This window comes from Pteropus medius, unplaced genomic scaffold (genome assembly GCF_902729225.1).
Source record: "Pteropus medius unplaced genomic scaffold, Ma_sr-lr_union100, whole genome shotgun sequence".
NCBI lineage: Eukaryota > Metazoa > Chordata > Mammalia > Chiroptera > Pteropodidae > Pteropus > Pteropus medius.
The window spans coordinates 2,090,231-2,114,825 of NW_024352149.1; the positions used below are offsets into that span (position 1 = coordinate 2,090,231).

The 24,595-nt window shown below is 35.3% G+C and overlaps 1 pseudogene; it reads left to right on the top strand.

Moving 5' to 3' along the window:
- Positions 1–982: 982 nt before the first annotated feature.
- On the top strand, positions 983–1,101 carry LOC120589428 (uncharacterized; annotated as a pseudogene).
- The last annotated feature ends 23,494 nt before the right edge of the window (positions 1,102–24,595 follow it).

A 24,595-nucleotide genomic window follows, 5' to 3' on the forward strand; every position in this document is an offset into this window, starting at 1 on the left:
CATCTTAATAAAAAATTATTTTGTTACAAATTAGTAATTGATAGATGGTCATGGGGATGAGGAGCGTGGCATAGGGAATGCAGTTAGCATTAATGTATTGACTAGATGGAGAGCCAGAGGAGAGAAAGAACAATTAGGGGGATCATTTTATAAACTATAAATGTCTAACCAAGGTACTGTATACCTGAAACTAATAATAAAATAAAATTAAAAATTACATACATTATACAAAAAAATAATGTTGTAACAAACAAGTAAAAACTTCAGAATAAAAAGCGTTTTGGAAATACAAGAATTTGAAATGGGGGAAAGGGATTCAATTTAAGATCACAGAGTGAATCTGTTTCAAACACTGCCCTCTTCACCAAATGTACTGTAATGGAAGATAAAACATAAAAGGAGAAAGTAAAGAGAAATAGTTGGACTTATAAATAAGATAGATATTGCCATTCAGCAAAATTGCCATAAACATAAAGGTGGGGTGGGATGGTAGGCAAAGGCAGACTAGCTTTTTTTGATCCCAGTGAGGATTCCAGCTTCTGCAGCGTGGAAGAGGCCAACTGCACTGGATGCAACACACAGAAACACAACCAAGCTCACTGCTCTATTGGGTGAGGGAGGAACAAATGCAAATATTTCAGACATACATAGATTGAATGAGTTTATTTTGCCAATGACTAAACAAAAATCTAGCAGAAGTTGTAGTTAAAGAAAAATAAACCCAGAAGTTAGGCATGGGGTATAGAAAACAATGAGCATAAAAACTGACAAAAATATGTTGGTAGACTTAACTATTTAATATAAAAATAACTAAACTTTAAAAGGATAAAACTAAAACATTTAAAGACCAGATGGTGGGAACTGCTTTGCTTTTCTTTAGATAGATAAAAAATAGTCAGAATGAGAAAGGAAGTACTGAATTATTGTTAATTTTTTTTTAAAAAGTACAGATAAGTTAGCACAATAAAATTTAACGGCAAGTGTCTACAGCCATGCCACCCTGAACAAGCCCAATCCCATCTGATCTTGGAAGTAAAGCAGGGTCAGGTCTGGTTAGTACTTGGATGGGAGACCACGTAGGAAGACTAGGTGCTGTAGGCGTAAAAAATAAGGGATTGTAAACTGACAAGGTCCTTGCAACCTGTGAGGTCAACCAAGGGTTGCCTCGCCTAAAAAAAAAAAAAATTAATGGTAAGCAATTAGAGACATGATCAGTAGCATATAAACTAACAGAAGAAGAATGAGGAGAATAAAAATATTACATACGCAATGGAACACAGTAAAGAAGATAGAGAAACAATCAAAGAATAAAGACGATAAACAGAAAACAAAATGAAATGGTACACATAATATCAAATACATGAATGTTTATAATAGATGCAAATAGACCAAAGTCTTCTATTTAAATACAGAGTTATTAGAATAAATAGCTATTTTTTATTTATGAGATATATATAAAACAAAACTATATAAAGACATCTTGCAAATACCAACCTAAATAAAGCTGGAATAGCAATAATAATATTAGTCAAAAACAGAATTTAAAACAAGGTCATTAATAGTTAAACAGAATGACTTGAAATAGTGACAAAACGAACATTCCACCAAGAAGGTAGAATTATGAACTTGTATACATCTAACAATATAGCCTTGTCTTGGGCAACATAAAGTATGAATTTACTTAAAAGGAGAAATTGACAGATCTATAATCGTACTGGATTATTCATATATACCTCAATTAGAAACAGATTAAGCATGTCAAAAATTAATGAGAATTAAGAAAATATGATAAGTTTGCTCCATTCAGATAATTATGCAGATATGTACAAAAAATCTTTTACCCAATTTTAAAAAATACATATCCTTTTCAAGTTTACATTGAACATTTATAAAATCTGACCACTAATTAAGTCATAGTACAAAGAAATCTCTGCAAAGTTTAAAAAATTAGTATAACAAATACTAGACTCTTTAAACATAATATATTTATAACAAGAGAAAATAATTTAAATATATTTGGAGACTTAAAAGTTTACTTTTAATTTACACAGTTTAGAAAGGAAATTCTAATAAAAATTATAAAATATTTAGAACTGAACAACAACATTCCCTATATATAGCAGAAATGCAGCTACATTTTATAACTTTGCTTTTAAATTTTTAAAAGCTTTCACCTATGTGGAAGTAATAGGGCATAAAGGTTAAGGTCCAGATCTTAATTTTTTTCCAAATGACTGTTTTTCAAATTATATACACACCATTTATTGATTATAAATGTGACATTTTTATATGCACTATTTCCACATGTTTTTGGGTCTTTTGCTGAATTCGGTGTTATGTTCTGTTGATAAAAGAGTACCAGGTTAATTTAGCATTAATTTAGCTTTGTGATATGTTTTAATGGGCTACTTTCATCTTACTATTCTTTGTAAGAATTGTCTGGAATGTGTATTTTTCCTGATTAACTTTTGTATTATTTTGTATGGTTTCAAAAAAAGCATAATTAAATTTTAAATTTGCATAGAATTTTCGGTCATTTTAGGAATAATTGATATTTTTACAATACCACACCTTTCTACTATCCAAGAAGAAAGGCTGTATTTTGATAACTTTAAGTCCTTTTTCATGGTCTTCAGTGATATTTTAATCATTTTAATGTTTTTCTTATATAGGTCTTATGTAGTTTTTGTTAGTTAATGCCTAGATTTTTTATCTTTTTAATTGTTTTTATTACTAACATCTTTTCTCTTTTTTTCTTTGCCTTTAGACAATGAATCTATTATATACTGATTTTGCAGTTAGGCACATTATTGAATTCTCTAATTTTTTTCTAATCTTTTTCAGTTGCTTCTCTTAGATTTTCTAGGATTATAATAATGTTATATGAAAACATTAAAAAATGTCTTCCTCCTGTCTTATATATTTAGCTCTTATTTATTGCTCATCCCTCACTGCATTGACTAGTTACCTGTAGAAAATGTGACATGAAGTTAAACAGTAGCGATGGTGTAGAGATCCTTCTTTTGCTCCTGATGTTAGTGAGAATTCTTCTACTTTTTCACCATTAAGGACCTCCCTCAGCCAATCAATAACCAAAGAGAGCAAAGAAAGAATAATAATTAGAAAATAAAAAATGCAAAGATAAAATTAAGATCAAATTTATCTATTATACATGTAAATAGTATTAGCTCACCTGTCATAAACTGGTTTTCAGGTTGGATGGAAAACCAAACTAAGTGATCTATACAAAGGATGTATTCAAAACAAAGTAATTCAGAAAGGTTAAAAAGGCAGACAAGGAAATAGGAGGTAAATGCTAAGCAAAAAAAAAAGAAAAAAAAAGTAATGATATTAATATCAGTCCATCACAGCAAAAGTGTTAAATGAAACAAGGAAATATAGTTAAGAATAATAAAGGGTAAAAATCACAAATGGATGTGACTGTTTTAAATTTCATGCAATAAATACCAAAGTGAGAAACCAAAACTGATACTCCACCCGGCCACCATTGTGAAATGTGTATACCCTACACCACCATCGGAGAAAAAACACCTTCCACTTGAGATAAACCACAAGAAAAACAAGAACACTTGAGTCCCCTCCAGAAATAAAGCCTTGAGGCCCTTTCCTGTAAAAGTTGCTGACTTCATGAGACAGCAATGTTATCTCTGACATCTGAAGACAGGCAGCAATTCTTGCAAATAGGATAATCAAGTAAGGGAAAATGGCCTTTCACCATTAGTTGAGAATGATAAACAGATAAAAAATAACTTTGTGTTTTTACTACTTTAAAGATTGGCCACATCCTTTATTCAAGAAACCCAGTTCTCCTGAAGGCTGGACTCCCCTATGAACATTGCAAATAGAAATACTTTTCTCAATGCTCAAATGTTTCTTTGAATTTTCCTTTACTACAACTGCAAGGTATATCAAGCATAAAAAGCAGGAAATGTAAAGAAACACATTTGGACAAAAATGGACAAATGTGTTCAGAAATGGACAAAAACAGTGATGATAACATTAACTCAACTTTTTTGACCCATAACAAATTAGGGAGGCAAAAATTAAAAAGGCATATAACATTTGAAAAGTATGATTAATCTATACTCAAAAAACAGAATATACTTTTCTTTATTACTTATCACGTTTGTCGCTGTTGATTGCCCACGAAGAAAGAAAAAGATATGAGTGCACTTATCCACTTTCTGCCACTGTCTCCACATTTTGCTTGTTTGTATTATTATTTTTAAATTATTATTTATCACATTTTCCTCCAAAGCCATTTTCCCATATATGCATTTACTATTCATTTGTCATAGATTCTATAATCATCTCTTATTTGGCTCTCAAAACAATTTCCTTTTTTTCAAGAAGTCATTGTGAGTTCTCTCTCCTCAAAGTTCTCTGCTGTTTGGAAGTATCTGAGGCTAAAAAGGGCCTTTGTTGAGAGTTTAGGCTCTGCAGGCAGGCAGCTCAGATTTGAAGTCTAGTGATACGACCTTGAGCAAGTAACTATGCTCACGTTTCCTTAGTCTTAAGGGAAGGACACCTATATGTGCTGTTTATTTTGTTTGTTGGCCCAACCCTACCCCAGATATGTCCAAATTCACTATAGACGCTGCTCTGCCTCATTCAGTACCCCAAAAGCTGACTACTCTCTGCATCATCTGTGTTCTCTGACCCCTGACTTCCAACAGGATTTGGCCAATAGGAGGCATTTGCAGGAAATCAGAGAGGGGACGAGAGAGGTGGGTAGTTTTTCCTTGCTTTCTCTGTGCTAGACCCCATGTCGGGACTGTTCTTGCAAGTGACCACTCCTCCCCAGCTCTGATTCTCACCAGACTCCATTAACACTGCTTCTCCTCTCATCCCCCAGTCCTGAGGTAACACTAGTCTACTGTTCTGCTCTGGGTATCTCACCAGACTTTGTTCCATGAACCTTCACTACCCTCCTAATCAGTCCCTTTACAAAGTCTCTCCATTTGAAATATCTGTGGTGAACTGTGTTGCCTTCCAGAACCCTGACTGATATGGTCCTTAGAATCAGGAATGACACTACAGTCAGAATTCTTGACTGGGTTGCTAATTTAGGCTTTAAAGAATCTCCAGGCTGTTGTATTCCCTGATATTGTGACGATGATGATGACAAACATTGTAGGGAATGTTACCTGCTTCTGATGGTGCCAAGGAGCTTGTATAAAACTAAATTCATTGTATTACCTTGAAGACAAAAGTAGAGAACCAGAAAGGTTCTATGGAAGCCTTAAGAGAATTCCTTATTATTTAAAGCTGCACAGCAGACGTGAATAAAGATCTGACCTAAAATTGAACTGCTCAGTTCTGAATTACAGCTCATTATGGGATACAACAACAACAAAAAGCTATGCTATAGACGTCAGCCCCTTTTAGCAGCCACCATGATGCTTCCTCAAAAGACTCATTTACAAAGTGGGCATGGCATAAGGGATGGAAGTTATGTGTAGCCTTAACAGTGTGGACTCCCCTTACCCTGGCTAATATGACTACTACTGTTATCATTGAGTGTCCAACCTGTCTACAGCACAGGCTGACACTTTGTCCGCATATGGCTCCATTCTTCAGGGGAACCAGCCAGCCACCAGTGGTAAGTTAAATATGATGATTTTCTTACCGTCAAGGAGAGGGAAGCTATCCCTACGAGATTCACGTTCTGGTTACAGATTTGCTTCTCCTTCCTACATTTCTTCGGTCAGCACTGCCATTTACCACTGAAGGACCCACAAAATGCTGTGGAATTCCTTACAACATCATCTCCAACCAAGAAATTCATTTCATAATGAAAGAAATATGGCAATGAGCTCAGGCCCAGTCATGGAATTCACTGGTCTTCTCACTTCCTCATGATCTAAAAGCAGCTTGTCTGGTAGAAGAATAGAACGGCTTACTTAATGCTGAGTTTCAGAGTCAGCCCGAAATCAATGCTCTGTGATGTTATACTGCCGCCCTACAGAAAATAATACATACTTCACATTAGTAAGGTTTGTGTCATTCCCCCATAGCATAATATACAATTTGGGAACCAAGAGTGGAGGGAGTTGTAAGTGACCCTTCTCACTATTTCACCTAATAATCTAGAAGTTCTGCTTCTCATTTCTACAGCCTTGGTCTTGGTGAGTTGGGAGTCCTACTGCTTAAGGAAGGGGGGCCTTCCATGAAATTAGTTTTGTTGCATTAAATTAAGAGAGAAAGCCCCTGGCCATTTTAGGTTCTCCAAGGCACTGAAGAGACAGGCCATAATATCTGATTCCTACTACCAAAGGGAAATGAGTTACTGATATACAAGGGGACAGGGATAAAAGGTCTAAAATGGAATCACTAGAGCACCTGGAGCACTTACCACCACCTGGCTTATTACATATTGTCCCCACTAAACTGTAAGATCCACGAGACTATGTCCATCTAGTTAGTTGCTCTCTCCCTGGTTCCTGTAGTTTAATAGCTATTTAATAAATATTTGCTGAGTGAATAATTGTGCACTGGTGACTCTCAACTGGGAGCTAAACTTTTAGACTCTGGAGTCTGTGTTCCACTGCTTTCTACCTGTTGGACCTATAAGAACTTATGACATGACACTTTCCCTCCCTCAGCATTCATTCTCACTTGTGGAGGGGTCACTACAGGTCTAACTCTCTTATCCATGGGTCCAAAATTTGAAGTGCTCAGAAAGCCCTAAGTTTTTGTACGTTTAGCACAAACTCATTTGCTTACAAAAATGTGGCCTGATTTGAATTGATATAAATGATTTATAGAATATATTTTTCCAATTTAATGTGAACATTCATAGGTTTCACTGCAAAATACTAATATTTTGAATATGGGGTGCTTCTCTAGGACCCCTGGATTTTATCTTATAGGGTACATATACCTGATTCTCTTTCTAAGATCTGAAAAAAAATCCAAATTTCAAGACACATATGGCTTCAGATTTTTTAACATAGAATTGTGTACCAGTAATAAGACCTATGTTATTGGGTTGTGTGGATTCAATGAATGGGTCAAGTGCTCAGTGCCTGCCACACAGTGAACAATAAATATTAGCTGTCAGTATTCTAAGACCTTTGTTTTCTCTGATGCTTCTGGGAGTGAGATCTCTCTAACTCTTTCCTATCATATTTCAGACCTGTTTGTATCATTTAAAGATAGTCATGGGGCCTGGGCAAGGTGTATTATGATTATTTTCTATTGTGTGAGGGACAAGAGAGAGGAGGATAGCTCATCTGGATTGTGGAAAGTTATTTTTTGTGAGCCTGGTGTCTGTTCTCACTACTCAAGTTTGGTCCAAAGCCCTGCCCAGAGTTTATTACAACTATGTGAGTTTATGTCCGAGGCCTGGGGAGACGGCCAACTTGGGCTGAATCCTGGAAACTATTCTTTGCGTAGAGACAGGTTGTACGTTCTTCACCTACTTCTCCCCACTTGCTATCCATAGTACCAAAAAGTAAAATGAAACTCATGGGCTGGACCTATAACCTCATCTTCCGCTTGGAAAGAGGAGGATTCTTTGTCGACTCCTTACCCCGGACCTCTTGCACCTTCAAAGGAGCTTGTTTTATGTCTCTTCTGTTCATATTTTCTTTGTTTTTAGTCTTCTGTTTTGCTAGATACATATATTTTGTTGGATATAATTAGCCCTAAGTCATTGTGAATAACCTGCCTTCTTTTTATGGCTTCGTTCTTAGCTAGAAAACAAAAACAAAAACAAAAACAAAAACAAGACACAAAATAAAGAGTGTGCTCTAGAGATTTTTTTCTGATTCTGGGGAGACACAGATAGATTTTTATTTTCTTTGGATTTTCTACACCTTTTTCTTCTTCCTACATTGGAATCAATTGGATATATATATCCTCTCTCCTTTTTTCTTTCCTGTTAGTAGCTATACTAGTTTCTGGAATCTCTGTCTCTATCTCCATGTCTCTCTCCCTCTCTCTCTCCCTGTCTGTCTCCCTCTGTCCGTCCCTCTCCCTCTCTCTTCAACTTACGCTTTTCACGGAGTAGGCATAAGGCTCTGTTTTTTTCTTATGTTTGACTGCTACTGGTTTATTTTTTATGTCTTGTTTTACTTAAATTTTGTAAATTTAATTGTGGTGGGAGAGAATCTGTGATAGTTTATCTCTGCCAATTACTCTGAAAAATCTCATCTACTAGATCATCTTTAATAATATAAAGGTACATTGTCCTTAAGGTATTTCATAGGAATTAATAGATAAGGGTAATTAGACATAGGGCACTTAATTTTTGTATGCAGAAGGGAGTAAAAAAAAAAAAACAAACCCATAGATTTGAGCCCTACAAAGTGCCACAGTGAGAGACCTCCATCAGTTAAGGTAGACCAATCATCGATGCCATACATTCATTCATTCTACACATATTTTTGGAGCACCTACAATGAACTGGGGACCTGAAGGCAGAACAGAAAAATGAAAGAAACTGAAATTTTTGCTTTCATGTTACTTATGTTCTGTAGAAGAGAAACACAATATAATTTAAGCAAGGATATTATGTAGCTTATTAAAATATATAAGAGCTATGGAATAAAATAAATCAACTAAGGCTAATAGAGCCAGAGGCAGGGGAAGGGGTGTGATTTTCTCTATTTGTGGAAGGCCTCACTGAGAAGGTGACATTTGAGAAAAAATTTCAAAGATTCCAGGAAGCAAGTTCTGCATATTTGTGGGTGGGGGTGGGGCATTCCAAGCAAAGAGAACAGCAAGATAACATTTTCTTCTCCATATTTTTCTTCTCCTTTCTTCTGGACATGGAAGATAAAAGTCCTTTGATGACTGGGCTGCTCAGAAAATTATTTCAATTCTTCACTCTGTCTCCGTGTATAATATAGCCTGAAGGGGCTGCATATTTTAAAGCAATTACTAACATTTGTAATCAAATTTAAGTATCTCTTTAGGCTATATACAAGAATGACTATGCATAAATTGGTAACTGTTAAAAAATATATGTTCTAATAAATTTACTTTGTACTTATTATTCGAATTAGTATATGTTAGGGGCCTGACTGATTAACAGCAGAAACAAGCAACCAAAACTTACAGATCTGCCAGATTCTTTCAAAGAAAAGTTTGTTCCTTGTTTCTATTTGTTTTATTTTATTTTATTTATTTTCAAATTTATTTTTTCAACTACAATTGACATTCGAATTATTTTATATTAGTCTCAGGTGGACAGTATAGTGGTTAGACATTTATACAATTTACAAAGTGATCCTCCCAATTAGTCTAGTACCCACTAGGCATTATACACAGTTATTACAATATTATTGACTATATTCCTTATGCTGTACTTTACATTCCCATGACTATTTTGTAACTACCAATTTGTACTTAATCCTTCGCCTTTTTCACCCAGCCACCCAATCCCCTGCCCATCTGGTGATCATCAGTTTGTTCTCTGTATTTATGAGTCTGTTTCTGCTTTGTTCTTTTGGTTTTTTTTTTGTTCTTTAGATTCCACATATAATCAGATCATATAGTATTTCTCTTTCTCTGACTTATTTCATTTAGCATAATACCTATCTACATTGTCGCAAATTGTAAGATTTATTTTTTTTTCCGTTTGTATCTCATTCCCTCTTCATAAATAGTAGGTTTGAGCTGTGATTTCCTTTTTAGTCTCTGTATTGAGCTCTACTTTCTAAAGCAGAATATGATCTAAAAGGAACAAAATTTCTGCTTCAATGAGCTGGATAGTTTTATAAGGTGCTTTTGATCTGAAAGTAAATTATACTCTGGAAAATATATGCTTCTTGCTGGCGTTTTTTTTCTTTTCTTTTCTTTTTTTTTTTTGAGAAAGGATTTAACAAATAATTTTCAACATATGCCTATTCTATTTGAAAAAGATATAATAAAACAGCATTTGGGATTTAGGACAATGAGCTAAAAATAGCTGAGAGACTGTACTCCCATTTGGGGAAAAAAATCACTATGAAATGATTTTTTCTTCTCATTCTGAGCATTACATAAAGCAAAACTAATTCACAGCAACTCAAGTATCTTCTCAAAGAGAAATCTCAAGTCACTCTCAGCTCAGGACACTGGAGACCTCATTATGCTGCCATTACAAACAGACCTGCAGCAAGTTGTTTACCCCTTTCTGCTAGTGAGTTAAGCAAATGGCATTGCTATGCAGATACATTACCTTGTTGCTGGCACATATACAAATATGCCCAGAGTATCTCACTTTATGGAATTAATGCATTCTTGAAAAATTGTGCTCTAATTTAATTGTATCTTGGAAGTTTTACATCAGTGATTCTCCAAAGGCATACTCCCTGAGCAGGTTTATCAAGATCATGGAGGTTTACAAGCCTTTTTTAAAATTTCTATGTACCGACCCCCTCCTATGCTGCTATATCCTTCGAAGGAGAATGGAGGTTCTCCCCCTCTTCCCTTCCAGGGAGAGTAAGAATCTTCACTGTGGAGGATTACAGTTCTTGTGTGGAGAATATAACAGCCCTCAGAAACATCAGAGGGGAGACAAGGTTGAGAACTAAGAGGAGGCTTCCTTTTCTGTGTCCTTCAGAAGTGAGTCTGCACTTCAATCTCATGGCACTTTCCACAGTGTGTTGTAATTCTTTGTTCATATGTCTCCACCCTCTTCCTAGGAGCATCTTGAAGATAAGAGTGGCAATTGCTTATTTTGTAATACCTTGTACACAACAGCTCCTCGATAAATATTAATTGGACAGAAGAATGAATGATCTTAAAGATACAACATTTGAGGGATCAAAATAGTATAAAGTTATCTTAGTCCTTAAGAGATTTAAAATCTAATTATCAGAATAAAATTTATACATGCAAGGAGAGCTAAAGTATAGCAGTGTCCTAAGGAGAGTAAACTCTGTTAAATGAGAGACCATTTTTATTTGGCTGAGCACCTTGATGGATTTGCATATGCAAATGAAGTTTCGATGCTGATTTTCAGTATAAGGACTAGAGGAAATTGAATTGTTTTACCAAACAATTTTTTGGTAAAACAATCCAAATTTTTTTCAAGGAATGAAGACAATTAGATTTTCTAGAGATGTTCCAGAAGGGAGGGGGGAGCAAATGAGGATGACAGAAGCGGGTAGGTGAATGGAGAGAGAGAGAAGCCAATGAGTAGAACTGAAGCTGGTGTGCTACATGACTGTGAAATGGCCAGTAAAACCCCCAATGTGAATCCCCAGATTTTAATAGTTTTGTCTTTTTTTGGATTGTTCCGACATAGACCCCTGATGTGTCTCCCCAGTTATTCAGTAATGACTGTCGAATGCAGATCTGTGACTACAAGATATACAGGTACCTCGTAGAATACACGCATACACAGAGTTCTGAATGAATATGGTGCAAAACAACAACTGACTAGATATTTCTGTAACTGAGACATTTTTTTCTGTTTTCCAAACTTTTGGTTAAGTCTACTATTTATATAAAATCTTATATGAGTGGGGTTTATTTGCTTATTATTAGTTGGTTTTATTTCATAGACATCAGGGAAAGAGGCAGAGTTTCATTTCTAGAATGACCAGGGGCAGAATAGAAACAGTAATCATAGGACTGGAAGATGGTCCACATACCAAGTTAATTGCACAGAAGAACGGATGTGGAGCTGGAGGTGACTAAGAGCATAAAAGTCCTACAGGAATTCACCAGACTCTTGTGGCATGTTAAAGATTGGCAGTGTGGGGTCTGAGACACATTTAAGTAGATCTTAATGGATAGGGAGATTCTAGCTGACATCTGAGTTACAGATACATGAAAAAAAAAATCGAAATCACAATGCAATATATTATAAATGTCAGATGAATGACAGAATAAATAGCAGAGAAGTTCAAAGTGTAGGAAGTCATTTGAGCTGAGGCAAAATTAAAAAATTTTTTTCAAGGAATTAAGATTAAACTTGAATCTTGTGAAAGAGTAAATTTCTAATCATTTATTTGCTCAATAAATGCCTACTCTCTTTATTCTAAATATATTTATTTGGCTCCTAGAATTTGTCAGGCACTATGCCAGACTGTCTAGATATAAAGATCATTAAGACATGATCTTTTTCTTCAAGGAACACAAACCTGAGGGTAAAAACAGTTTTATAAAGCAAGTAACAATAATTTCTTATAAGTGATAAGCCCTACAGTGGCATAAGAATAAAATTCTGGAAGAACACACATGGGAACAATTCTTTCTGCTTGAGTTATATTAGAGAAAATTTCACTAAGAACTTGATATTTGAACTGTGTTGAATGAAGCATAGACTATAATAGGTCAGGATTAAGAAAGGGTGATTTACACAGTGGCCAGGACATGGAAGCAACCGAAGTGTCCTATGATAGATGATTGGCTAAAGAAGCTGTGGTACATGTATACAATGGAAAATTACTCAGCCATAAAAAGAGATAATATACTGCCATTTGAGACAACGTGGATGGACCTCAAGGTAATCATGCTAAGCAAAATAAGCTAGACAGAAAAAGTTGAAAATCACATGGTATCGCTTATATGTGGGATATAAACCTAAAAGCAACAAATGAACAGGACAAGCAAACAGAGAGTCATGAACATGGACTATAGGTAGTGGTTACCAGAGGGTAGGGGGTGAGAGAGGAGGAGAGAGGTAGAAAAGGTCAAATATAGGGGGGTAGCAGGAGGGTGAAATGGGTAAAGGGGATCAAATATATGGTAGCTGAAGGAAACTGGACTTTGGGTGGTAATCACACAATAGAATATACAGATGTCAAATTATAATGTACACCTGAAAATTATACAATTGTATTAACCAAAGTTACCCAAGTAAACTTAATAATAAAAAAAAGGGTGATTTAATCAAAAGGAATCATGTGAGCAAAGCTAGATCTGAAGTACGTGTGTGTGTAAAATATGGTGAAGTTCAATGTGGCTGAAAGGAGTGTGTTGAGAGCAAGCTGGAACATTACCTTTGGGCAAGGAGGTGAAAGGTTCGAATGGCATTATTTATAGATGGGAGACTTCACAGGTTTCTTAGCTGGGGAGCATGATCAGATTTCTTAGAAAGATTATCGAATTCGGGAGGAGAATGACAACAAAAGAGAATTAAATAGCTAATGCTCGTGTGGTATTTATTTTGTTCTAGGTACATTCAAAGTGTTTGACACATATTAACTACTCACAGCAATGCTAAGAGGTAGGTCCTATTATTAACCCCATTTTATAGATGAGAAAACTGTATAGGTCACAGCAAAAAAGTGGTGGATCAAGTTTGAACCCACTAGTCTAACTGCAGAATCCGTACTTTTAAATGCTACACCAAGTGCCTCTTGAAAGTACAAAACAAGGCAAAAATGCAAAGTAGAACTAATGAGATTTTAAAATAGGACAATGGTAAAATAGAGGTGGAACCAAAAACCACTACAGGTAGCATGGAAGAAAGAGATGACAAAAGCAAATCAATATCTTGTTTGGGTTGCTTGATAAATGTTATTAACCAAGAGAGACATACCAATTTACTCAGGAAAGAAGAAAAATGTAGGTTTTCAGTGAATCATGATTTTTATGCTCTCAGTAAGCATCTAACCAAATGGCAACACTGACACATACTACAATTTCAGCATAGATGGTCAACCTCAAATTCATGGAAAGAATAAAATGCTGATATAGCAACTGTTGGATTAAATTTAAATCTGTAATACACAGTGCCAAAAATTCAAATACAAAGGAGAGTTTCAGTTGGTCAATTAATCACTCCATTGTTTGGTGTCATATAATAAGAACATCTGGAAGACTGAATGAATTCTACTTTTTATATAGTTTCTTGCCATTATGTAGCTGCCACATTTAAGAAATGAAGCCAGCCTCAGAGAAATGCATGCAAAGAAGCAGGCAATAATTATATCTGTGGCTGTTTCTGGATTGTAAAAACATTCTTAGCCCCTGGCATGTGCATATAGATTGCTGAATTTCATGAAATAATAAAAATAATAATGCTTCATATTGGCACGATGCTTCATATAGTTTTCGACACTTTACCAGAAAAAAAGATGCAAAAGCCAATGTGCGTTCCTAAATAATTAGTGATATAGCAGTGTGTTTGATTCTTTAATATTTCTATACTTGTTTCTTGAATGTCTATAATGTATACAAAACTGAAATATAAGGCTTAAAGGGAGTTCATTAGAGTCCAATCACACATGCATTGTTCCTTGTGTATTTTCTAAACCAGCTGGGGGAATGTTAAGATGTTTCATTTCCTACAAGCTGACCTATTTAGAGGATAACCTTCTTTTGCTGAGCCCTACGCTTACATGTTGCTTTCTACTTATTTAGAATTTCAATTTGTTTATTCATTCAGTGTTTTTTCAGTTGTTTTTGTGTGCAGTAGTATGGTTGTAGGCAGTTTTCATTTGAAGCCACTGGAAGACAAGGGTCCCATCTGCTCACTCAAGATGTGCAGCATGAAACACAGAGATGGTCAGAGGTGCGCAGGATGAATGACTGCTTGATGACAAGATGATGGATAATAATTTCTGAATCCCTTTGGGGATGCCTAGATAATTGTTTTGAACATAAACTCATCACATTTGGCTATAGTATATTGTATATATATAAATATATAATATAAGATATGATAAATGAGGAAAAGATGGCTTTCTTTCACATCAAATATTCAAGAAAGTCATCCTCGAGACATCTAAAGAATAACACCCGATCATTTTACATAATGGTATTAAGAGCTACCAGCTATTAAATATCTTCCTTGTCATCTACTTCACAGATAAAAGTGCTAAACATTTAAAATTTTTAAAATCTAATTTAAGATCTACAGCAACTTAATGAGGTAGTAATATTATTCCTGTTTTATAGATAAAGAACCCAAAGCATGAAGAGATGGAGTAACTTTCTGGAGGTCATATTGTTAGTGAAGCGACTTTGAACACAAGGGCTCCAAAGACTATGTTCTTTTAACCTAATAGAAAACAATCACCCCTGAGGGTTAACATCTCAGGATACTCAGCAAGATTTGAGGGATCAAGGCTGTAAGAACTTTAAAGAACCAATCCTTCAGTTAGAATATGGAAGCTATTTACAGATTATCAGTCAAGCAAAGCCCTCCTTCCAACATTGCATTGATGGTCAATATTTACTTAAGTTTAACCCCCTGCTATCTGTTCTTAGCCATTTATTCATTTGATGAACATGGGGAAGGTAAATTTTTCACAAGTATTATTTATATGACGAAGTACAAAAAATGGTGAAAACAAACCACATATGTATCAATTTATTTAAATTCTATTTCTCTCATAACGATTATAACTATTAATTGAATAACAGTTAAATAACAACTATTAATCGAACATCTAATGTGCAAATTTTTTTTTGTGCTAACTACTATAGCAAGGTTTAAAAATATATATATGGTGGTTGCTCATCCCTTTAAGCTTGTCTGGAGAAGAGTAGACCAGCCGTTTCCTGTCTCCCCAACCTTTTTTTTTTTTGCTTTAATCATAAGGCACATTTGTTCAGATATCTTCTAATATTTTTATTCAAAAAATTCAAAACCAAAATTACAAAGTATTGGATAATTCTTTTAGTTTGAAGCAATAACATAAAATCGAATGAGTGAAATCAACACACAATTAATATGTTTAGCTATTTGTGGAAGTAAGCCAAGAGATTGCAAGTATGACTGAAAGTGTGGGAATATAAAAAATGCTGAACAATCTGAGTGGAATCCCAGGACTGAAATATAATTAGGATTAGAAATCATATGTAATTGGTGGGAATTTCACAGGGCAAAGCTTGAATTTATAAAACTGTTATCTAGTTTTTCTATGAAATCTGAGTATTTTTCATGAGACCATTTACATCAGAGAGCAGAAAGCTAAATTTGTTCACATCTAGGAAAACTTGGTCAAAGTAATTACTATTCTGTTCACACACTCAGTCAAGTCAGGGTGTTTCTTGCTTCTCCTTATAGGATCATATTTTAAGTTCCAGGAGGTTGGTACGAGGACCACAGCTTAAGTGAAGAGGGAGGGTTTGCTCCTTATGTGTCTCTATCTTGGCCAATGTCATATGGTCTTCATTGTTGACATCTACTCCTGATGTCCACAGTTAATGGTTTCCAGACAAGTGCTCTCAAGTTTCCTCTCAAACTGCAAGACCCACTCTCAACTTTTACCTACTTCATCTCTCTCTCTCCCTCTCTCAATCAAAAGAAAAACAAACAAACAAACAAAAGAACCCTGGCTCTTTCAAATCACATACTCCTTCACTTTCAAGACTATGCTTTCTACTAGGATTGTTTTAAAATCTATCTATAACCTACATTTAAAACATCTGCAGATTTAAGAATCTTTGAATTCTCTCATGTCCTTTCTTCCTTGTGACAAAGGGATGCCCTGTGAGGCAATGCAGACCATTTCAAGGAGTAGAAGAGGCCACAGGAAACTTACTGGAGGTTGTGGGGGAATCTCAATAATATAGTGAATTTTGTCCTGTGATATTATCATTTGTACCGCTTTTGTGAAAGACCATATGAAAAAAAGATCAGCTTTTTAGAAAAGAAAACAATAGTTTTCAAAAAAGAATGGTAATGAGGCATGAGGAAAAACAACTGTTAAAAAAAAATTAGGAAGATAGAATATACAATTGATGGCTGAATGTTTTCTAGGACACCTCATGAACAGTGTCAGTGTTTTTAATATGAACTTGGAAACTCAATATTGCATGCGTATGCCGTGTGAAATTTAATAAAGATGAAATTTAATAACATGGTCAAGAAACTAGTCAGGAGGAAGAGCACCCACATTTGATTGATTCACTTGGGCATAGTTTGTGCAATATAACTATTACATCGTTTGTCCATGGATCCCCAGCTTGCCTGTTAAGCTCTAAATTGCCAATGGATTAATTAGCACCTCTGTATCAAGGACATGGTCTGAGGTCTTTGAAAAATTTCAAAATGGAAACAGTTGAATTTTCTCAGAGCATGTGTGATGCTTTTAAATGATACATCTGAATCTAGGGTAACACTTTATGTTTTTAAAAGAAACAAGGTTAAGTAGCATTTTAACAACAATGAAAAATAAGATCTTTGATATCTATGAGAGGTATTTACCTAGTGATTTACAACTGTCATTCTGGCATCACAAACATGCTGTGTCACCCACATGGTTTTCTCCACCCCATGAGACTCTGTGGGAAGTACCTCAGAGTATATCAATGCTAAGATACACCTACTACTTTTAGAGAGTTTGACTCATTCTTTGTCTAGTCATCACTTAGAAACTGCTCTAAATCTTAGATGTTTAGGCAAATATATATATTTTGATGGAGAGAAGGGAAGGTGAAGGTGAAGGAGAATTTGAGGACAAAAGTGAAAAATCAAGTACTCGTCATGATGCAGACTTTTTATTATTTCCTGAATTTTCATAGAAAATACTGATCTAGAGCAGAGGATCTTCCTTAAGTCAATGGATCTCAAGAAGATTAATAGCTAAACTTTGAGAGTGCCCAAAACAACAGAAAATAATATGAAAATAGTTTTTTTTTTTGCATATGTGAATTTTTCTGGGTAGAGGGTTCATAATTTTCTTGAATTTTCACAAATGTTTCTGATTCAGAAAAGGATCAGTGAGAATTGGTCTAGAGCAAAGGTGGAAAATAAGTTTTATCTTAAGCACCAAGATAAATGTTAAATAGTGTTTTCTTGGGGTCCTGTGATGAGAAGGATTTTTAGGCTCAGCAGTAAAGACCAATAAGCGGTATCTGTCAAGTATTTGTGCGGTGGAAGCAGAGTTTGCCATTCCTAACTTAACCTGAATTTTTCCAGACTTGGCAAGCTGTGTTCTTAACAGAATTATTTAAGAAATATTACTTAGGATCTAAGGAGAATGTGAAACAAGAGAGATATTCAGCTTAGCTTGTGACTGAGTTATAAATTTATTTTTAAAATTCTTGACAATGGATTTAGGTTTTTAGTTTCCCTTTCTTCAGAGTTTTATATTGGAACCATTTACACTCCCTGAGTAATATTTAGTACATGTAAAAATGTAGTATCCAGTCAAGCAATGTTCCATGGTACAAATTCAGTTGTTAAATGCATGAACACAGCTCCTAATTAATTTAATAGCAACTATGGGTGTGCATTAAAGACTAGAATTTGGCCCTTTGTTTCTATGATTATGAGGAAACAACATGGATAAAATATGAAACTATTTTTAGTAGATTCATAATAGAAATGAAACAAGCACTACATTTAATATTGCACAAGTTACTGTCTGCTAATCATTTAGGTCTTCTGGGAAATGTATAAGCATTCTTCTTTCTTCACTCAGTGTTCTTGACTCTCTTGATATTAGGGAGTAACCCAGATCTTGAGAAGAGAAGAGACTACTTATCCTCATTCTATCTTCTTAAGGGAAAGGAAGAAGTTGAGAGTAAACAAGTGTAGACACAGTTTACCTTCAAGGGCATTCCATTTTTCAATACTAAGGGTTCTCACAAGTAGTGTAGCACTAAAGGGACTCTCTATTCTTCCCACTTTCCACTGGCAGAGGCCCTGGAAGAGGGAATCCAAGCCCTTTATGTGAGACTGCAGTCAGCCAACAAATATTTACGCATCACAAACTGGAGCCAAGATATTGGGCTTGGTGGTGGAGACACGGGTAGGGATCAGTCATGGGTCCTGCCTTTAAGACTCTTACAGTCAAGCAGGATACCTAAAATGTGTTTAACCAATCATGCTAATAGGAGGTGAAGAGGCAAAGTGGCTTCAGAGAGTACAGGTGAATTAGTACAAGAATTCAGAAGGAGGATGACCTCAAGTACACTCAGGTGCCAACCAGTTGTCCCAGTTTGCTTTCTGGCTTCGCTCCACTAAGCTTGTGCACATGTGGTTATGGGCGACTCCTCTTCTGGCCAATGACCTGCTAAAGAGCTTTCTGCTCAGCTGCCTGAAATGCACAGGTCTCAGCGTAGAGAACTGAACTCAATGTATTTTTAGATATTACAGGTATTTTATATAATTTGACTATGTATTTAATACAAGCACTCCTGAGTTTTTCTTCATGGCATAACATTATAATGATTCATTGTCTTAGTAAAATGTCATGTTAATTTTACTTTCAGTGTGGCCAGGAGTTGACTCACTGTCTCAACAATAAATTAGCCTCTCCTAAGCATAGGTTAAACAATAGAAGACATAAAGAAGTATACTGTGGTATTGTGGTAAGCACCTGATAGTAAAATATATTTAATGCTTTTGGAAATATTATATATCTGATATAGCTAATCTCCACTTAATGGAGGATTGCAAGTTAAAACCAGAAAAGTGTCAAAATTGATAGATATCTCAAAATAAAAATGTTTCCCCATAGAATGTAGAAATTGCTAACATTAAACAGTAATCACTAGCAAGGAAAATGAAATAATCACAATTTTTATTAGAAGTCTTATAAAATATAATATTTAAAACATAGTTCTTATACCTATAACAATTTATTGCTGGACTCACAAGTTGAAAGTCAAGGAATTCTGCATTTCTTGAGCCTCTGAGAGGATCACATAAGGAAGAAATTGCATACTAGATACCCCAGAGTAAACCAAGAACCATTATCTTTTAGTTTTAGGACATTAAGAGAAAACTAGAACTTGGGAAGTTAATATCCACTGTTGTTGCTTCATGTCATTCTCCTTCTCGTCCTTCTGGAGGCTAATTGCACCCCTGGACTGACAATTTTCATGTAGCTCTCATTTTTAAGGAATGTAAGCAAACCAGTTTGTGAAGTGAGGTGGGATTGCCGCACACGATTTCTGTTCATAATAACCTTTATGTTGGAAAACTATTAAAATTAACAGGGTCAACAGTCCGCAAACAATGCAGTGTAATTGGGTTTGGTTATCTTTGATCTTCTTTTATGTCACGTTTCATTATTTAGCTTCTTTTGTACACAGAATCTATTTAACCATTCATGCATGCACATGGCAAGAAATAGGTTTGCAGGATGTTTGACAGGTCAGGGAAAGTGATGAAGCAGTGTTATCAAACAATTGTCAGACAGCTGCACACAGGCCCCGAAGAGTACTAAGTAAGCCGTCAATAAAGAGAACTTTGCAGTAAAGTATCAAATCAAATTTCACATTTTTATTTGGAAAACACTGGAATTTTGACTTCCTGGAATTCTTCGAACTCAATCGCATGGGATCCTAAGGATTTATTTAAAAATGAAACTTCCAGAGACAAAGTGAGAAACTCATTGTCGACTTCGATTCGAATCCTCACGCTGTTATTTATAGGCTCTGTGACATTGAACAAGTTATTGAATGAATCTCTTCGTATTTTCCTACTTTGTAAAATGTCGTTGATGGTATTTACCTGCTTACCTTTCAGAGTTGCCATGAGGGTCAAATAGGAGAATGTGTGGGGAAGGGTTTGCATACTCTAAGTTCATGTGCAAATAGTAGTTCTATCAGGCTTTCTGTACACGGAACAGGGGCTCAATAAATCCTTAAAAAGTAAATAAACTATGATCCTAACACACTTGGAGTTTGAAATTGTTAAAAATCACACTAATCTAAAAAAATCATCATCATAAATTTAAAAACTAGGTTAATATTTGTTAGAGAAAAATGATTGAGAATGGCAAAACACATCATAAATAGTTTGGTTTCTCCACACATCTCTAATTTTCAATCATAGATCAGAATGTCATTCTGATGTGTAGATATTAGGTAAACAAACAAACAAACAAACAAAACAAAACAAACAAAAACATTATCTTGGCTTAGGTGTTTCAACCTAAATCCAAAAGCTAGTTACTTCTATAATCTTAATTGCATTTTCTGTGTGTGTGTGTGTGTGTGTGTGTTTTAAAGACCATTTGATTTACTAGTCAGTACATTTTTCAAACACCAAACCATATACACATTATTTTGCTAGGCACTTTGGAAAATATTACTGCTATCCTTAGAGACTGAGAGTGTCCTGAGTAAGGCCGGGCATATACATTATAAAAAAAAGTTAATTCAAAAACTAGATAGGTGCCAAGATGAGGGTGACGGGAGGTCCTCTGAGGAAGGCAGCAGTAGTTAGCGTAGGTGGGATCTGAACTATGTGTAAAGAAGCTGGGCCTATAGAAGGTTAAACAAGGGAGGCCTGGCTGCTTCATTTCTCCAGTAATTTGTTATTTTCTGATAAAAAAAATTCAACTATATTGGAAAAATGCATTAAACTTTTTTATTGAGGTATAATTAACACATAATATGTTTCAGGTGTACAGCACAATGATTATTTGTATATATTGCAAAATGATCACCACAATAATTCTAGTTAATGTCTGTTGCCATATATAGTTAAACTTTTTTTCTTGTGATGAGGACTTTTATGATCGACTCTCTTAGCTACTTTCAAATGTGTAGTACAGTATTATTAACTATAGTTACCATGCTGTACGTTAAAACTCCATGACTTGTTTATTTTATGACTGAAAGTTTGTACCTTTTGACTCCCTTCACCTATGTCATGCTCCCCACTTCCATCTCTGGCACCAATCCATTCTCTTTATCTATGAATTTTTTTTTTCATAGCATAATGCCCTTCAGTTCCATCTATGTTGTCATACATGGCAAGGTATTATTCTCTTTTTATGGCTGAATAATATTTCATTTATATATATATATATATATATTTTTTTTTTCTTTATCCATTTATCCATCGATGGACACTCAGGTTGTTTCCATATCTTGGCTTTTGTAAAAAATGCTGCAATGAACATGGAGGTGCACTTATCTCTTCGAGCTGGCGTTTTCATTTCCTTTGGAATAATACCTAGAAGTAAAACTACCAGATATGGTAATTCTATTTTTAATTTTTTGAGGATCCTCCATACTATTTTCCATAGTGGCTGCACCGATTTACAATCCTGATATCAGTGCACGAGGGTTCCCTTTTTTTCACATCTTCACCAACTCTTGTTATCTGTTGACTTTTTTTATAATAGCCATTCAGACAGGTGTAAAGCGGCTTCTCATTATGGTTTCTATTTGCATTTCCTTGATGATTAGTGATGTTGGGCATCTTTTCATATACCTGTTGACCATCTGTATGTATTTTTGTGAAAAATCTGTTCAGATGGTCTACCCATTTTTTAATAGGATTGTTTCTTTTGGTATTGAATTCTATGAGTACTTTATATATTTTGGATATTAACCCCTTATCAAATATATGATTTGAAAATATCTTCTCCCACTCAGTAGGTTGCCTTATTATTTTGTTGGTGGTTTTCTTTGCAATGCAGGGACCTTGAATTTTAAGGACAGAACTATGACTGTTATGTTTCTGAGTATTTGTTATTTTTATTGCTACAGCTTGTTTTAAAATTAGATAATTTTTCTGAAACAATAAAATGTCAGCTCTTGAGTCTTGTGTTATGATTTTTAAATCTTATTGGCATTAGCATTTACTCTCTAATTGATGATAATATTGAGACATACATAGCCAACTTTAAAAAGTCTCTAATTTCATATCTAATACCCATTTTTTAAATTTTGCCATATTTTTCTATGAATTTTATTGTTTAAAACTCAGCATGACCTCGGGTAGAATCCACACTTACTAAAGAATTACTCATAGCAGCCCCTCACCCCACTCTGCCTAGATGTTCCTCGGAGATTCAGTAGGTGTTCTGCTACCATTTTCAAAGTACTGGTGGAATTTTAAACTGTGAAAGTCCAGTTGTATATTCATTAGCTCTCTCTGGGAGAAGTAATTCAGTATGTTCTGATTCCATTTCATGAATCCAACTTTGAATTTGTGCAGGTTTATTCCAGTTTTGAGTTGTTTTACTGCAGTAAAATCACTCTTGATTTTTCATTGACAACGCAAAGCAAATGCAATTTTTCTCAGGAGGTTCGTGGCACCCTCTTCCCCCTCTCAAATTGTGCTCTCTTGGCCTGGGTGGTAGCAAACGGCAGTTCTCTGCAGGGACTCTTCGCCTTACTGCTCCTGCAATCAAGACTCTCTTCTCTAGTAATTCTAACAGTCGGCCGTTCCTTATATTCTAAACGACATCGCACATAAACATCTCTTATTGCCACTTTTAGGTAAATCACTAAAATCAAGCACCAGGGACTCACTTAGACTGGGGGGTAGTGAGCAGGCGGTAGATGGAAAAATACAAAGAGAACTTTAAGAGATTGAATCTGAAAGGGTCAGAGGCCCTATGCCAAATCAAATTCATGTTGAGAAGGTTTGTTCCAGTTTTCTTAGCTTCCAATTTTTCTCTTTTTCTGCCCTGGTTCTTTATAGGTTTGTCAAGTTTTATCTTTAATCTTTCTCTTTTTCCTATATGACTTGCTTCCCTGAGGCTCCTTCTCTGAGCCTGTCTTATAACTTGTGGAGAGAAATATTTAATCAACTGATTTCCCTATAATGACAAAAAATGGTTTGAAATTTTAAGTTGTGATAATTTTCACTTGGTGTGACCAGGTTCATCCACGAGACAGAGGGTTGTCTTTGGCAAGAGGAAATTTTGATCTGAGTTCCTGCCCATTTTAGATGATCTTGGGCCTCAGTTTCTTTATCTATAAAGTAGGACTAGAAATAACTCATGGGGTAATTGGGACAATTAAACATTCGAACGTATGCGAAAGTGCTTTTTATACTATAAAGTGCTAAATAAAACTTACTATATCTGACAGTTAAAAGAAGGCAGGCTTAGCAGTTACAAGTAGCCTCTGCTTGAAAAGGAGAAAGCCGGGCAGTTCCCCTGGGTTTTATTATTTACTTGAGGAGTAAGTAAAGGGATTTGCTGGAAACATCTTTTAAAATAGGACAGAACATACTGGTTCAGATGGCACATTTCCCTGAGATGTCTCCCTGGGGCAGGCTGGTTCTGGGTTAAGAAAACATTGGCTAAAATGGTTTCTTCTGTCACAGCTGGTCAAGATACAGAAAGAGACTTTGCAGTTTATCTCCCATTGATCTGGTTTCCTGAATACACTTGCTCAGTTCCTGCTCACAGGCATTCTCTTTAGAAGTTTTGGGACAACAGGAGTCTGTACAGCATGTATGCCCTAGTTCTTTCTTCTTGGATTAATACCTGCCTGTTAGTTGCAGAGTGTCACTTTCCCAGGTGTGGGTTGGGCATATTAGTGGCTCCGACAGTGGGGGCACAAGGCCAGTTCTACAAGCACTTGACCTTCTGTGCCAGTGTTTACCTGCCGGGCAGCAACATCTGAAGCAATAATGTTGTCTTTGAATCTGCTGCTGTCACCTTTAATATATTAACTTTACTATATTTTTAACAGCTTTATAATTTGACATTTTTTTCTTTCTTAGCTAAGCAAGTTTCTAATGTCTACACTGCCATTTAGTCAAAAGTGTTCAGAGGATTTATAGCTAATTATTAAATACACTCACCTGTATTACAGGCACACATCCATTATGTTCATAAGCAAAGCTTTTATTTATTGGGGCTATGCCTTTATTTATTTTTTGGCACTAATTTCCCTCAGGTGCTTTTTATTTACTACACCTATTGAATTAAGGGTGTTTTTAAGTAGTGCTTTCAGTAGTATTTCTAGAAATTGA